At 49.0% G+C, this 18358-nt stretch overlaps 1 protein-coding gene across 1 annotated transcript in view; it reads left to right on the top strand.

The window, feature by feature from the left end:
- The window catches only part of FAM163B (family with sequence similarity 163 member B), a 314838-nt gene that overhangs the window by 128732 nt on the left and 167748 nt on the right, over nucleotides 1–18358 (top strand). The window lies entirely within an intron of this gene.

The following is an 18358-nucleotide window of genomic DNA, read 5'->3' as shown; positions in this document are numbered from 1 at the left end:
TTCCCAGTGTCCCCCATAGTGTGTCCCAGCTTCCCAGTGTCCCCCATAGTGTGTCCCAGCTTCCCAGTGTCCCCCATAGTGTGTCCCAGCTTCCCAGTGTCCCCGTAGTGTGTCCCAGCTTCCCAGTGTCCCCATAGTGTGTCCCAGCTTCCCAGTGTCCCCCACAGTGTGTCCCAGCTTCCCAGTGTCCCCCTGACTCCCCCATAGTGTCCCAGCTTCCCAGTGTCCCCCACAGTGTGTCCCAGCTTCCCAGTGTCCCCATAGTGTGCCCCAGCTTCCCAGTGTCCCCCACAGTGTGTCCCAGCTTCCCAGTGTCCCCCACAGTGTATCCTACCTTCCCAGTGGTCTTCAGTCCAACTAACTTAAAATGTAAATCCATGGTTTGGGCAGCACGGAGGCGTAGTGGTTAGCGCTGTCACCTTGCAGTGCTGGGTCCCTGGTTCGAATCCCAGTCAGGGCACTATCTGCATGGAGTTTGTATGTTCTCCCGTGTCTGTGTGGGTTTCCTCCGGGCACTCCGGTTTCCTCCCACATCCCCAAAACATACAGATAAGTTCATTGTCCCTAGACTACAATACATACACTGCATGATACATACATAGACATATGACTGTGGTAGGGACTAGATTGTGAGCCCCATTGAGGGACAGTTAAGTGACAAGACAATATACTATGTACAGCGCTGCGTAATATGTTGGTGCTATATAAATACATAAATAAATAATAAATGGTTTAGCAAGAGCCATGTTTATGCTCCTCAAGGTTTATTTAAAAAATGTCCCCAACAGAACATAAACAGAGAGAAGAACTAAAGCCTGAGAACAGTTATACTGTTCCCCGATATACAACAGTCTGGCTGAGGTGACACTTTAAAGTCGATAGAGATGGCAGCTGTGATAAGACGCTCGTCCATCCTACGCGTAACGCAATTAGATAAAACCCGAGAGATGCAGCAGCTTGGATGAGATGGGACAAACACTCCGTCCAGACCTCACCGCCCCGGGCCCGGTGACATTTCAACTCCGCAGCTCTCCACCTATTCATCGGCTTGATTCAATTTCCCAGGTCACCACGCCGATAACAGAAAGGCAACACAGACTCATAACCCCGAGGGGGGCAGCAGGTGCCAGTGACGAGCGATCTGCACGGCCTACGTGCCACACAGCATCTACACAATGCCATCATCTCCCTATCCTTCTACACCTCAAACCAATCACAACCCATCTCCCAATCCTTCTAAACCTGAAACCAATCACAACCCATCTCCCAATCCTTCTAAACCTGAAACCGATTACAACCCATCATCTCCCAATCCTTCTAAACCTGAAACCGATCACAACCGATCATCTCCCAATCCTTCTAAACCTGAAACCAATCACAACCCATCATCTCCCAATCCTTCTAAACCTGAAACCAATCACAACCGATCATCTCCCAATCCTTCTAAACCTGAAACCAATCACAACCCATCATCTTCCTATCCTTCTAAACCTGAAACCCATCATTTCCCAATCCTTCTAAACCTGAAACCGATTACAACCGATCATCTCCCAATCCTTCTAAACCTGAAACCGATCACAACCGATCATCTCCCAATCCTTCTAAACCTGAAACCCATCATCTCCCAATCCTTCTAAACCTGAAACCAATCATCTCCCAATCCTTCTAAACCTGAAACCCATCATCTCCCAATCCTTCTAAACCTGAAACCAATCATCTCCCAATCCTTCTAAACCTGAAACCGATTACAACCCATCATTTCCCAATCCTTCTAAACCTGAAACCGATTACAACCCATCATCTCCCAATCCTTCTAAACCTGAAACCGATCACAATCGATCATCTCCCAATCCTTCTAAACCTGAAACCGATTACAACCCATCATCTCCCAATCCTTCTAAACCTGAAATCAATCACAACCTATCATCTCCCAATCCTTCTAAACCTGAAACCGATCACAACCCATCATCTCCCAATCCTTCTACACCTGAGACCAATCACAACCTATCATCTCCCAATCCTTCTAAACCTGAAACCGATCACAACCCATCATCTCCCAATCCTTCTAAACCTGAAACCGATCACAACCCATCATCTCCCAATCCTTCTACACCTGAGACCAATCACAACCGATTATCTCCCAATCCTTCTAAACCTGAAATCAATCACAACCCATCATCTCCCAATCCTTCTACACCTGAGACCAATCACAACCTATCATCTCCCAATCCTTCTAAACCTGAAACCGATCACAACCCATCATCTCCCAATCCTTCTAAACCTGAAACCGATCACAACCCATCATCTCCCAATCCTTCTACACCTGAGACCAATCACAACCCATCATCTCCCAATCCTTCTACACCTGAGACCAATCACAACCGATTATCTCCCAATCCTTCTAAACCTGAAACCAATCACAACCCATCATCTCCCAATCCTTCTACACCTGAGATCAATCACAACCCATCATCTCCCAATCCTTCTAAACCTGAAACCGATCACAATCGATCATCTCCCAATCCTTCTAAACCTGAAACCGATTACAACCCATCATCTGCCAATCCTTCTAAACCTGAAACCAATCACAGCTGATCATCTCCCAATCCTTCTACACCTGAGACCAATCACAACCCATCATCTCCCAATCCTTCTACACCTGAAACCGATCACAACCGATCATCTCCCAATCCTTCTAAACCTGAAACCGATCATCTCCCAATCCAAATTATTCTTCATCTTATTATTAGTAATGATGTTATACCGTAACAATCAGAAGTTGTAATGATGTCCATGTGCAGGCAGATATGTATAACGCAATCATCTTATAAAATGTTTTTTTAATACAACCACAAATTAATGTAAAGTGATCCTTCAGATGCTTTAATGGAAATCCGAGGTGAAAATAGACTGATGAGAAAAAACAATAGTATCCCATCATGTCACATGTCACCTCGGGTATCCCATCATGTCACATGTCACCTCGGGTATCCCATCATGTCACATGTCACCTCGGGTGTCCCATCATGTCACATGTCACCTCGGGTATCCCATCATGTCACATGTCACCTCGGGTATCCCATCATGTCACATGTCACCTCGGGTATCCCATCATGTCACATGTCACCTCGGGTATCCCATCATGTCACATGTCACCTCGGGTATCCCATCATGTCACATGTCACCTCGGGTATCCCATCATGTCACATGTCACCTCGGGTATCCCATCATGTCACATGTCACCTCGGGTGTCCCATCATGTCACATGTCACCTCGGGTATCCCATCATGTCACATGTCACCTCGGGTATCCCATCATGTCACATGTCACCTCGGGTATCCCATCATGTCACATGTCACCTCGGGTATCCCATCATGTCACATGTCACCTCGGGTATCCCATCATGTCACATGTCACCTCGGGTATCCCATCATGTCACATGTCACCTCGGGTATCCCATCATGTCACATGTCACCTCGGGTATCCCATCATGTCACATGTCACCTCGGGTATCCCATCATGTCACATGTCACCTCGGGTATCCCATCATGCCACATGTCACCTCGGGTATCCCATCATGTCACATGTCACCTCGGGTATCCCATCATGTCACATGTCACCTCGGGTATCCCATCATGTCACATGTCACCTCGGGTATCTCATCATGTCACATGTCACCTCGGGTATCCCATCATGTCACATGTCACCTCGGGTATCCCATCATGTCACATGTCACCTCGGGTATCCCATCATGTCACATGTCACCTCGGGTATCCCATCATGTCACATGTCACCTCGGGTATCCCATCATGTCACATGTCACCTCGGGTATCCCATCATGTCACATGTCACCTCGGGTATCCCATCATGTCACATGTCACCTCGGGTATCCCATCATGTCACATGTCACCTCGGGTATCCCATCATGTCACATGTCACCTCGGGAATCCCATCATGTCACATGTCACCTCGGGTATCCCATCATGTCACATGTCACCTCGGGTATCCCATCATGTCACATGTCACCTCGGGTATCCCATCATGTCACATGTCACCTCGGGTATCCCATCATGTCACATGTCACCTCGGGTATCCCATCATGTCACATGTCACCTCGGGTGTCCCATCATGTCACATGTCACCTCGGGTGTCCCATCATGTCACATGTCACCTCGGGTATCCCATCATGTCACATGTCACCTCGGGTATCCCATCATGTCACATGTCACCTCGGGTATCCCATCATGTCACATGTCACCTCGGGTATCCCATCATGTCACATGTCACCTCGGGTATCCCATCATGTCACATGTCACCTCGGGTGTCCCATCATGTCACATGTCACCTCGGGTATCCCATCATGTCACATGTCACCTCGGGTATCCCATCATGTCACATGTCACCTCGGGTATCCCATCATGTCACATGTCACCTCGGGTATCCCATCATGTCACATGTCACCTCGGGTATCCCATCATGTCACATGTCACCTCGGGTATCCCATCATGTCACATGTCACCTCGGGTATCCCATCATGTCACATGTCACCTCGGGTGTCCCATCATGTCACATGTCACCTCGGGTATCCCATCATGTCACATGTCACCTCGGGTATCCCATCATGTCACATGTCACCTCGGGTATCCCATCATGTCACATGTCACCTCGGGTGTCCCATCATGTCACATGTCACCTCGGGTGTCCCATCATGTCACATGTCACCTCGGGTATCCCATCATGTCACATGTCACCTCGGGTATCCCATCATGCCACATGTCACCTCGGGTATCCCATCATGTCACATGTCACCTCGGGTATCCCATCATGTCACATGTCACCTCGGGTATCCCATCATGTCACATGTCACCTCGGGTGTCCCATCATGTCACATGTCACCTCGGGTATCCCATCATGTCACATGTCACCTCGGGTATCCCATCATGTCACATGTCACCTCGGGTATCCCATCATGTCACATGTCACCTCGGGTGTCCCATCATGTCACATGTCACCTCGGGTATCCCATCATGCCACATGTCACCTCGGGTATCCCATCATGTCACATGTCACCTCGGGCATCTCATCATGTCACATGTCACCTCGGGTGTCCCATCATGTCACATGTCACCTCGGGTATCTCATCATGTCACGTCACCTCGGGTATCCCATCATGTCACATGTCACCTCGGGTATCCCATCATGTCACATGTCACCTCGGGTATCCCATCATGTCACATGTCACCTCGGGCATCTCATCATGTCACATGTCACCTCGGGTATCCCATCATGTCACATGTCACCTCAGGTATCCCATCATGTCACATGTCACCTCGGGTATCCCATCATGTCACATGTCACCTCGGGTATCCCATCATGTCAAATGTCACCTCGGGTATCCCATCATGTCACATGTCACCTCGGGTATCTCATCATGTCACATGTCACCTCGGGTGTCCCATCATGTTACATGTCACCTCGGGTATCCCATCATGCCACATGTCACCTCGGGTATCCCATCATGTCACATGTCACCTCGGGTATCCCATCATGTCACATGTCACCTCGGGTATCTCATCATGTCACGTCACCTCGGGTATCCCATCATGTCACATGTCACCTCGGGTATCCCATCATGTCACATGTCACCTCGGGTATCCCATCATGTCACATGTCACCTCGGGTATCCCATCATGTCACATGTCACCTCGGGTATCCCATCATGTCACATGTCACCTCGGGTATCCCATCATGTCACATGTCACCTCGGGTGTCCCATCATGTCACATGTCACCTCGGGTGTCCCATCATGTCACGTCACCTCGGGTATCCCATCATGTCACATGTCACCTCGGGTATCCCATCATGTCACATGTCACCTCGGGTATCCCATCATGTCACATGTCACCTCGGGTATCCCATCATGTCACATGTCACCTCGGGTATCCCATCATGTCACATGTCACCTCGGGTATCCCATCATGTCACGTCACCTCGGGTATCTCATGTCACGTCACCTCGGGTATCCCATCATGTCACATGTCACCTCGGGTATCCCATCATGCCACATGTCACCTCGGGTATCCCATCATGTCACATGTCACCTCGGGTGTCCCATCATGTCACATGTCACCTCGGGCATCTCATCATGTCACATGTCACCTCGGGTATCCCATCATGTCACATGTCACCTCGGGTATCCCATCATGTCACATGTCACCTCGGGTATCCCATCATGCCACATGTCACCTCGGGTATCCCATCATGTCACATGTCACCTCGGGTGTCCCATCATGTCACATGTCACCTCGGGTATCCCATCATGTCACATGTCACCTCGGGTATCCCATCATGTCACATGTCACCTCGGGTATCCCATCATGTCACATGTCACCTCGGGTATCTCATCATGTCACATGTCACCTCGGGTATCCCATCATGTCACATGTCACCTCGGGTATCCCATCATGTCACATGTCACCTCGGGTGTCCCATCATGTCACATGTCACCTCGGGTATCCCATCATGTCACATGTCACCTCGGGTATCCCATCATGTCACATGTCACCTCGGGTGTCCCATCATGTCACATGTCACCTCGGGTATCCCATCATGTCACATGTCACCTCGGGTGTCCCATCATGTCACATGTCACCTCGGGTATCCCATCATGTCACATGTCACCTCGGGTATCTCATCATGTCACATGTCACCTCGGGTATCCCATCATGTCGCATGTCACCTCGGGTGTCCCATCATGTCGCATGTCACCTCGGGTATCCCATCATGTCACATGTCACCTCGGGTATCCCATCATGTCACATGTCACCTCGGGTATCCCATCATGTCACATGTCACCTCGGGTATCCCATCATGCCACATGTCACCTCGGGTATCCCATCATGTCACATGTCACCTCGGGTATCCCATCATGTCACATGTCACCTCGGGTGTCCCATCATGTCACATGTCACCTCGGGTATCCCATCATGTCACATGTCACCTCGGGTGTCCCATCATGTCACATGTCACCTCGGGTATCCCATCATGTCACATGTCACCTCGGGTGTCCCATCATGTCACATGTCACCTCGGGTATCCCATCATGTCACATGTCACCTCGGGTATCTCATCATGTCACATGTCACCTCGGGTATCCCATCATGTCACATGTCACCTCGGGTATCCCATCATGTCACATGTCACCTCGGGTATCCCATCATGTCACATGTCACCTCGGGCATCTCATCATGTCACATGTCACCTCGGGTATCCCATCATGTCACATGTCACCTCGGGTATCCCATCATGTCACATGTCACCTCGGGTGTCCCATCATGTCACATGTCACCTCGGGTGTCCCATCATGTCACATGTCACCTCGGGCATCTCATCATGTCACATGTCACCTCGGGTGTCCCATCATGTCACATGTCACCTCGGGTATCCCATCATGTCATATGTCACCTCGGGTATCCCATCATGTCACATGTCACCTCGGGTGTCCCATCATGCCACATGTCACCTCGGGTATCCCATCATGTCACATGTCACCTCGGGCATCTCATCATGTCACATGTCACCTCGGGTGTCCCATCATGTCACATGTCACCTCGGGTATCCCATCATGTCACATGTCACCTCGGGTATCTCATCATGTCACATGTCACCTCGGGTATCTCATCATGTCACATGTCACCTCGGGTGTCCCATCATGTCACATGTCACCTCAGGTATCCCATCATGTCACATGTCACCTCAGGTATCCCATCATGTCACATGTCACCTCGGGTGTCCCATCATGTCACATGTCACCTCGGGTGTCCCATCATGTCACATGTCACCTCGGGTATCTCATCATGTCACATGTCACCTCGGGTGTCCCATCATGTCACATGTCACCTCGGGTATCCCATCATGTCACATGTCACCTCAGGTATCCCATCATGTCACATGTCACCTCGGGTGTCCCATCATGTCACATGTCACCTCGGGTATCCCATCATGTCACATGTCACCTCGGGTATCCCATCATGTCACATGTCACCTCGGGTATCCCATCATGTCACATGTCACCTCAGGTATCCCATCATGTCACATGTCACCTCGGGTGTCCCATCATGTCACATGTCACCTCGGGTATCCCATCATGTCACATGTCACCTCGGGTATCCCATCATGTCACATGTCACCTCGGGTATCCCATCATGTCACATGTCACCTCAGGTATCCCATCATGTCACATGTCACCTCGGGTATCTCATCATGTCACATGTCACCTCGGGTATCCCATCATGTCACATGTCACCTCAGGTATCCCATCATGTCACATGTCACCTCGGGTGTCCCATCATGTCACATGTCACCTCGGGTATCCCATCATGTCACATGTCACCTCGGGTATCCCATCATGTCACATGTCACCTCGGGTATCCCATCATGTCACATGTCACCTCAGGTATCCCATCATGTCACATGTCACCTCGGGTATCTCATCATGTCACATGTCACCTCGGGTATCCCATCATGTCACATGTCACCTCGGGTGTCCCATCATGTCACATGTCACCTCGGGTATCCCATCATGTCACATGTCACCTCGGGTGTCCCATCATGTCACATGTCACCTCGGGTATCCCATCATGTCACATGTCACCTCGGGTATCCCATCATGTCGCATGTCACCTCGGGTGTCCCATCATGTCGCATGTCACCTCGGGTATCCCATCATGTCACATGTCACCTCGGGTATCCCATCATGTCACATGTCACCTCGGGTGTCCCATCATGTCACATGTCACCTCGGGTATCCCATCATGTCACATGTCACCTCGGGTGTCCCATCATGTCACATGTCACCTCGGGTATCCCATCATGTCACATGTCACCTCGGGTGTCCCATCATGTCACATGTCACCTCGGGTATCCCATCATGTCACATGTCACCTCGGGTATCTCATCATGTCACATGTCACCTCGGGTATCCCATCATGTCACATGTCACCTCGGGTATCCCATCATGTCACATGTCACCTCGGGTATCCCATCATGTCACATGTCACCTCGGGCATCTCATCATGTCACATGTCACCTCGGGTATCCCATCATGTCACATGTCACCTCGGGTATCCCATCATGTCACATGTCACCTCGGGTGTCCCATCATGTCACATGTCACCTCGGGTGTCCCATCATGTCACATGTCACCTCGGGCATCTCATCATGTCACATGTCACCTCGGGTGTCCCATCATGTCACATGTCACCTCGGGTATCCCATCATGTCATATGTCACCTCGGGTATCCCATCATGTCACATGTCACCTCGGGTGTCCCATCATGCCACATGTCACCTCGGGTATCCCATCATGTCACATGTCACCTCGGGTGTCCCATCATGTCACATGTCACCTCGGGTATCTCATCATGTCACATGTCACCTCGGGTATCCCATCATGTCGCATGTCACCTCGGGTGTCCCATCATGTCGCATGTCACCTCGGGTATCCCATCATGTCACATGTCACCTCGGGTATCCCATCATGTCACATGTCACCTCGGGTGTCCCATCATGTCACATGTCACCTCGGGTATCCCATCATGTCACATGTCACCTCGGGTGTCCCATCATGTCACATGTCACCTCGGGTATCCCATCATGTCACATGTCACCTCGGGTGTCCCATCATGTCACATGTCACCTCGGGTATCCCATCATGTCACATGTCACCTCGGGTATCTCATCATGTCACATGTCACCTCGGGTATCCCATCATGTCACATGTCACCTCGGGTATCCCATCATGTCACATGTCACCTCGGGTATCCCATCATGTCACATGTCACCTCGGGCATCTCATCATGTCACATGTCACCTCGGGTATCCCATCATGTCACATGTCACCTCGGGTATCCCATCATGTCACATGTCACCTCGGGTGTCCCATCATGTCACATGTCACCTCGGGTGTCCCATCATGTCACATGTCACCTCGGGCATCTCATCATGTCACATGTCACCTCGGGTGTCCCATCATGTCACATGTCACCTCGGGTATCCCATCATGTCATATGTCACCTCGGGTATCCCATCATGTCACATGTCACCTCGGGTGTCCCATCATGCCACATGTCACCTCGGGTATCCCATCATGTCACATGTCACCTCGGGCATCTCATCATGTCACATGTCACCTCGGGTGTCCCATCATGTCACATGTCACCTCGGGTATCCCATCATGTCACATGTCACCTCGGGTATCTCATCATGTCACATGTCACCTCGGGTATCTCATCATGTCACATGTCACCTCGGGTGTCCCATCATGTCACATGTCACCTCAGGTATCCCATCATGTCACATGTCACCTCAGGTATCCCATCATGTCACATGTCACCTCGGGTGTCCCATCATGTCACATGTCACCTCGGGTGTCCCATCATGTCACATGTCACCTCGGGTATCTCATCATGTCACATGTCACCTCGGGTGTCCCATCATGTCACATGTCACCTCGGGTATCCCATCATGTCACATGTCACCTCGGGTATCCCATCATGTCACATGTCACCTCGGGTATCCCATCATGTCACATGTCACCTCGGGTATCCCATCATGTCACGTCACCTCGGGTATCCCATCATGTCACATGTCACCTCGGGTATCCCATCATGTCACATGTCACCTCGGGTGTCCCATCATGTCACATGTCACCTCGGGTATCCCATCATGTCACATGTCACCTCGGGTATCCCATCATGTCACATGTCACCTCGGGTATCCCATCATGTCACATGTCACCTCGGGTGTCCCATCATGTCACATGTCACCTCGGGTATCCCATCATGTCACATGTCACCTCGGGTATCCCATCATGTCACATGTCACCTCGGGTATCCCATCATGTCACATGTCACCTCAGGTATCCCATCATGTCACATGTCACCTCGGGTATCTCATCATGTCACATGTCACCTCGGGTATCCCATCATGTCACATGTCACCTCAGGTATCCCATCATGTCACATGTCACCTCGGGTGTCCCATCATGTCACATGTCACCTCGGGTATCCCATCATGTCACATGTCACCTCGGGTATCCCATCATGTCACATGTCACCTCGGGTATCCCATCATGTCACATGTCACCTCAGGTATCCCATCATGTCACATGTCACCTCGGGTATCTCATCATGTCACATGTCACCTCGGGTATCCCATCATGTCACATGTCACCTCAGGTATCCCATCATGTCACATGTCACCTCGGGTGTCCCATCATGTCACATGTCACCTCGGGCATCTCATCATGTCACATGTCACCTCGGGTATCCCATCATGTCACATGTCACCTCGGGTATCCCATCATGTCACATGTCACCTCGGGTATCCCATCATGTCACATGTCACCTCGGGCATCTCATCATGTCACATGTCACCTCGGGTGTCCCATCATGTCACATGTCACCTCGGGTATCCCATCATGTCACATGTCACCTCGGGTATCCCATCATGTCACATGTCACCTCGGGTATCCCATCATGTCACATGTCACCTCAGGTATCCCATCATGTCACATGTCACCTCGGGTATCCCATCATGTCACATGTCACCTCGGGTATCCCATCATGTCAAATGTCACCTCGGGTATCCCATCATGTCACATGTCACCTCGGGTATCTCATCATGTCACATGTCACCTCGGGTGTCCCATCATGTTACATGTCACCTCGGGTATCCCATCATGCCACATGTCACCTCGGGTATCCCATCATGTCACATGTCACCTCGGGTATCCCATCATGTCACATGTCACCTCGGGTATCCCATCATGTCACATGTCACCTCGGGTATCCCATCATGTCACATGTCACCTCGGGTATCCCATCATGTCACATGTCACCTCGGGTGTCCCATCATGTCACATGTCACCTCGGGTATCCCATCATGTCACATGTCACCTCGGGTATCCCATCATGTCACATGTCACCTCGGGTATCTCATCATGTCACATGTCACCTCGGGTATCCCATCATGTCACATGTCACCTCGGGTGTCCCATCATGTCACATGTCACCTCGGGTATCCCATCATGTCACATGTCACCTCGGGTATCCCATCATGTCACATGTCACCTCGGGTATCTCATCATGTCACATGTCACCTCGGGTATCCCATCATGTCACATGTCACCTCGGGTATCCCTTAACAAATCCAACTTGATTCAGTTTGAACAAAACTCTCCTCCTGTCCAATTTGATGAAATGATCACATTTGACTGAAAAAGCATCACAATAAAATGGACCACTTTGAAGTGTATAGCTTGCAGAAATGCTATTTAATCACATTTTTTGTTCTTTCAGAAGATCCCAACTTTAAGGAACTATAGTGAAAATAATTTAATTAATATTACATTATTTACCATATTAATTTATAAATCATTTAGTCAGTATTTGGCCATTCTAAAATATTTTCTCTCCCTGATTGACATTCTGAAATTTATCACAGGAGGTGACATTTTAACTGCTGGCAGGTGCATCACTGCAGAATGTTTGTTTGCTTATGATGCTCTGAGGCTAGGAATTCCGCATAGCTAAACAGCCTATACTAAGCATGACTGGGGGGGGGGGGGGGGGGGGGAGGAGCGGGGGGCTACAAACTTTCTCCTTACTGATAGGAAGAAACTCTGCTGTCATGTGACAGCTGAATCAGCGTACGCACGAGCAAATGATTGGCTTGGGACCATGGAAAACAGCGGGGGTAGAATCTACACCGCATCAGAGATGGAGAGCAACGTAGATTCTTACATATGTGTTCCCAAGCTGGTTAAACTTCAGTCTGGTACACACGTTCAATTCTGATTGGCCAATCACTGACCAATTTTACCACCTTCATGTAGTAGGAGTGTTTATCTACACAATCTTCTCATTGTATTCATTGTATTGTTGTCCCTCATACTACATAGAGGGGGTAAAATTGGCCAATCAAAATTGAAGATGTGTACCAGGCTTAAGGCCACATACACACATCAGATAAAAGTCTTTGGAAAATGAAAGATCACAGACCAATTTTACCCCCTTCCATGTAGTATGAGAGCCACACCTACACAGTCTATTCTATGGAGCTGCACTCCCCATCAGACAGAAATCTTACCCCATTCCATGTAGTATGAGAGCCATACTCTACACAGTCTATTCTATGGAGCTGAACTCCCCATCAGATAGAAATCTTACCCCCTTCCATGTAGTATGAGAGCCACACCTACACAGTCTATTCTATGGAGCTGCACTCCCCATCAGACAGAAATCTTACCCCATTCCATGTAGTATGAGAGCCACACCTACACAGTCTATTCTATGGAGCTGCACTCCACATCAGACAGAAATCTTACCCCCTTCCATGTAGTATGAGAGCCACACCTACACAGTCTATTCTATGGAGCTGCACTCCTCATCAGACAGAAATCTTACCCCCTTCCATGTAGTATGAGAGCCATACTCTACACAGTCTATTCTATGGAGCTGAGCTCCCCATCAGACAACGGAAAATTGTTACTTACCTATCGGTAATTTTCCTTTCCCGATGCTTATATGTCATCACACCTGGGTAGTTGCCCCGCCCCCTCTACCCCATAGGATCATACTACTATAAATCTTAACTAAGCCGGCCCCCCCCCAGTCTATGTAAACCTCGATCATCGAAGCTCACATGAAGGGAGGGACCGGTGTGATGACATATAAGCATCGGGAAAGGAAAATTACCGATAGGTAAGTAACAATTTTCCGTTTTCCCTATGCTTAATGTCATCACACCTGGGAACTAACTAGGTAAAAAAGAAGGGTGGGACCACATTATGCTGAAACAAAGGAAAAATTTTAATTATTCACATCTTGTACATTCTCAAGAATAGCTTTGCCAAACATTAGTGAGGATTGGGCAGATAGATCCACTCTATAATGGCGCATAAACGTATTTATGGATGACCAATTTGCTGCTTGGCACACCTTCTCTGCTGGCACCTTGTTGAAGGCTGCCCATGATGTAGCCATGCTGCGTGTAGAGTGTGCCACTAGCTGACTAGGGGGTTCTAAACTTAAGGTTCTATAGGCAGTCTGTATGGCTTTAACGATCCATGAGGCTATGGTCCTGACTGTAGCGGGCTGCCCCCTTCTATATCCATTAGGTATGACCCATAGTCTTTCCGTCATTCTTATTTCTGACGTTTTCTCCAGGTAGGTCTTAATTGCTAGGCCAACATCCAATGGATGTGTTGTTCCTGATTCATCCTCTGTGAAGGTTGGTAGTGTCCAGTCTTGGTTTAAGTGATAGGTGGAGGCTACCTTAGGGATGAATTGTTGTATGGGTCTCAGCACAACCCTATCAGGGTATAAGGTCAGGTAGGGTTCTTTACACCCTAACGCTTGCAATTCAGATACCCTACGAGCAGAGGCGATCGCCACCAGGAATACGGTTCTCAGCGTAACATGCCAGAGTGACGCCTCCTGCATGGGATAGAAGGGTTGCTTCTTCAGTGCGTCTAAAACCAAGGGTAAATCCCACTTGGGGAATAATGCCTTCTTTGGAGGTTTTACTCTCAATACTCCCCTTAGGAACTGTTTTAGAAGTGGCTGCGTAGCCCAGGAGATTCCGGTTGTCGCCGAGAGGGCTGACACATGTACTTTTAGGGTATGGTACCCCAATCCCTTTGATAGTCCCCTCTGTAGGAATTCTAGTATGTGTTTAGGTTCGGGCATTGAAGGTTCGAACTGAAACTCCGCTGCAAAGTCCTTAAATCTATTCCATACTCTCCTATAAGTTGCGTTAGTGGTTGGTCTTCTGGAGCTGAGAATGGTCTTGATCACCTCTACCGAGTGACCCTCTCTTCTTAGCCTTTCCCCTTCAAAATCCAGGCGTTCAGATTCAGTTTCCTGGGGTTCGGGTGTAGAATCTCTCCCTGTGCTAGCATGTCTCTCTTGTATGGGAGAGGTAGAGGAGACTGTAATCTCATTTCCCACAACAGTGGGAACCATGGACGGTTTGGCCAAAAGGGAATGACAGCGATCAGAGTCACTCTCTCCCTGACTAATCTCATCAATAGTCTGAAAATTGTCGGTGTTGGAGGGAAAACATAGGCAATCTGAAATTCCCACCTGGCTGATAGAGCATCCACTGCTATTGCTTGGCTGCAGTATGTCCGGGAGTAGAAGAGTGTGCACTTGGAATTCTGTGGTGTGGCCATCAGATCTAGCTGTGGTGTTCCCAGTCTGTGACAGATCCATCTGTATATTTCCGTATCCAGGCTCCACTCGTTGTTGTTCACGAATGTTCTGCTTAGTCGGTCCGCCCGTATGTTCTCCTTGCCCGGAATATAGACTGACTTCAAATCCCACAGATTCTCTTCCGCAAACTGTAAGATGGGAGCTGTTTCCTGGAGTAGAGCCATGCTCCTCGTTCCCCCCTGCTTCCTCAGGTATGCGACTGCCGTCTTGTTGTCTACTTGGACCAGCACTGAGTGTCCCCTGACTATATCGATGAAGCTGATTAGAGCCTGGTATACTGCTCTCAGTTCTAATATGTTGCAATGAGTGTGAGTCTGTTGATCTGTCCATTGTCCTTGCGCTGTCACTGATCCACAGTGGGCTCCCCATCCTTTCTGGCTGGCATCTGTAGTAATTGTGATCATGCGTTGCGTTTGTATTAAATGGTGTCTGGATAAATTGTCCACATTGGTCCACCATGAAAGACTGTTCATCATTAGAGGAGTGATGTTTATTCTTTGGTTCCAGGTTTCCTTGTCCCACTGGGTCATGAATCCCCATTGAAAGACTCGGGTGTGCCAATGGGCCCAGCGTACCATCTGTATAGTGGAGGTTAATGTGCCCAAGATACTCAGACATTGTCTTGCTGATAATATCGTCATTGTTGACATATTGTGTATCTTCTGAATGATCATATCCTTCTTCTCCTGCGGAAGACTGATTGAGTTCTGGGTAGTTTGGAACAGAGCACCCAGAAACACCATCGATTGTGTTGGGATAAGGTGACTCTTCAGGGTGTTCAGTTTCCATCCGTAGCGGGTTAGAGAGTGAGTTAAGATGTCCCGATGTTGGATAAGTGTTTGCCTGTCTGCTGATAGTAATAGAAGGTCGTCCAGGTAGTGGAATAGACGAAGACCCTTCAGACGAAGAGTCGCTACTAGAGCTAGTAGTACTTTCGAGAAAGTTCTGGGTGCTGTGGATATCCCGAATGGCAGGCATCTGAATTGATAGTGGGAGTCTTCTATTGCAAATCTGAGGAATTTTTGGAACTTTGGATGTATGGCTATATGCAAGTATGCATCTTCCAGATCTACTGAAAGCATCCAGTCGTAAGGTCTTATTGATTGTTTGATTGACTGTAGTGTCTCCATCCTGAACCTTTTTAGTTTTATGTGTCGGTTTAGAAATCTCAGGTCCAATACCGGTCTCCATGACCCGGTTTTCTTTTGTACAAAGAATAATGGGGAGTAAACCCCCTTCCCCCTTTCTTCTGGTGGAACTTGTATAATAGCGTTCTTTTGTAATAGGGTTTGTACATATTCCTCCAATATTTGTCTCTTCTGAGCAATCTTTGGAACTCTGGTGGGAACGAAATGCTTTCTGGGTGGTTTTCTTGTGAAGCTCCATTGATGACCGACCGTAATGGTTTTCTGAATCCATGGGTTTTGTATGTTTTCCACCCAGACTTGACCGAATTTCTGGAGTATTCCCCCCACTGGCCAACTCTGGGCGGAGTGCCCGTCAAAAAGTCTTCTGCTGACTCGCCGGAGGGGTAGTTATCTTCTGCCTCGTCAACCTCTGCAGATTACTATGGCTGCTTTGCCAGTTCCTGCTAAACTCTTTCCCAGGTCGGTAAGACTTAGCCGACCTAACTCTTGACTGTGGGAAACGATTAGGCTGCTGGGGATTAGGTCTTCTAGGTTTCCTATCTTGTGGGAGAAGCCCGGATCTTCCCCCAGTGACTCTCTGGATCGCAGAGTCCATTTCCTTGCCGAAAAGGTTTATTCCGTCGTACGGAATCCTACACCATTCTTGTCTGGATGACTGATCCGCCGACCATGACTTAAGCCATAAGGCTCGTTTAGCGACCACTGAGAAGACCATTGCTCTAGCCCCACATCTTATTATGTCCACCGCTGCCTCTCCAACGAAGTCGGCTGTCAGATTAAAAGTATCCAGAGCGGAGATTATGGCGTCTTTATCAGCCCCTGCTCGGACTGCGTCCTCCACGTTCGTGGACCATGCACGTATCGCCTTCGCTATGGAAGTGAGTGCTACTGCAGGTCTTGTTGAATTGCCTATAATCATATAGATCTTCCTCAATTCTGAATCTATCCTCTTCTCCAATACATCTTTAAACGTTGCCGCATTATCTCTCGGAAGGGTAACGTGTTTGGCTAGGCGGCTCACTGACGCGTCTACCACAGGCGGGTTGTCTAAAGACTTCGTATCCTTGGAATGCAGAGGGTATAACTTCATTATACGATTATTAAGTGGGGGCTTCTTCTCCAGCTTCTCCCATTCTTCCTTTATGACTTCCGCTATTTCCGTCATCATAGGGAAAGTCGTCACTTTTCTCTTTAGGTGAGTATAATATTCCTTGTGTTTCCTCGTGCTAGATGATGGCTCTTGCTCCTCGTCCGAACTCTCCCACTCTATAGCTTCGCGGACTGCTTGCACATAAGGTTGCACCAGTGCGAAATCAAATCCAGTCGCGGCGTCCTCCATAAGTCCTGCAGGTTGTGTCTGATCCGTGACTGTATCTTTTGAGGGTAATGTTGATATGTATTCCCTCATTGATTCCTGCACGGCTGCTTTAATCATTTCTGAGACGTCCATCGGTGTCTGCTCATTCACTCTCTCCATCTCGGAGAAGCATCTTCTACACACGTCTTTATCCGGCATGGCGTCCCTATGACATGCCCAACACCTTTTTATTTGCTCAAGGTAGTGAGAGTGTGCTCTAGGGGATCTGCTTCTATCTCTTTGAGATGAAGGTGATCTTGCCGCTTTGTCTTTGGACTTTGACTTCTTCTTGTCCTTGTGCTTCCTACAGATGAGCAGGGAGAGAGAGAGAGAGAGAGAGAGAGAGAGAGAGAGGATGGCGTTAGGTATCCTTCGATAACCGGGTTCAAGAACCTACCTCTCTAGCCCCTACCTTGAACCCGCAGGTTGGTCTGTAGAAGTTGTAGAGGGACCCGGAGTCACAGCTAAGCCAGCTGCAAGAAGGAAGGAAGATAGTAAAGAAAAACACCCTTCCCATAGCACCCCCCCCCTTACTGTCATTCAGCATTTCCTCCCAGCTAACCTGTTGTGGCTTCTAT

This window comes from Hyperolius riggenbachi, chromosome 8 (assembly GCF_040937935.1).
Source record: "Hyperolius riggenbachi isolate aHypRig1 chromosome 8, aHypRig1.pri, whole genome shotgun sequence".
Classification (NCBI taxonomy): Eukaryota; Metazoa; Chordata; class Amphibia; order Anura; family Hyperoliidae; genus Hyperolius; species Hyperolius riggenbachi.
Note: the sequence above shows the minus strand (reverse complement) of the source record. Positions and strands in the feature narration are given on the sequence as shown.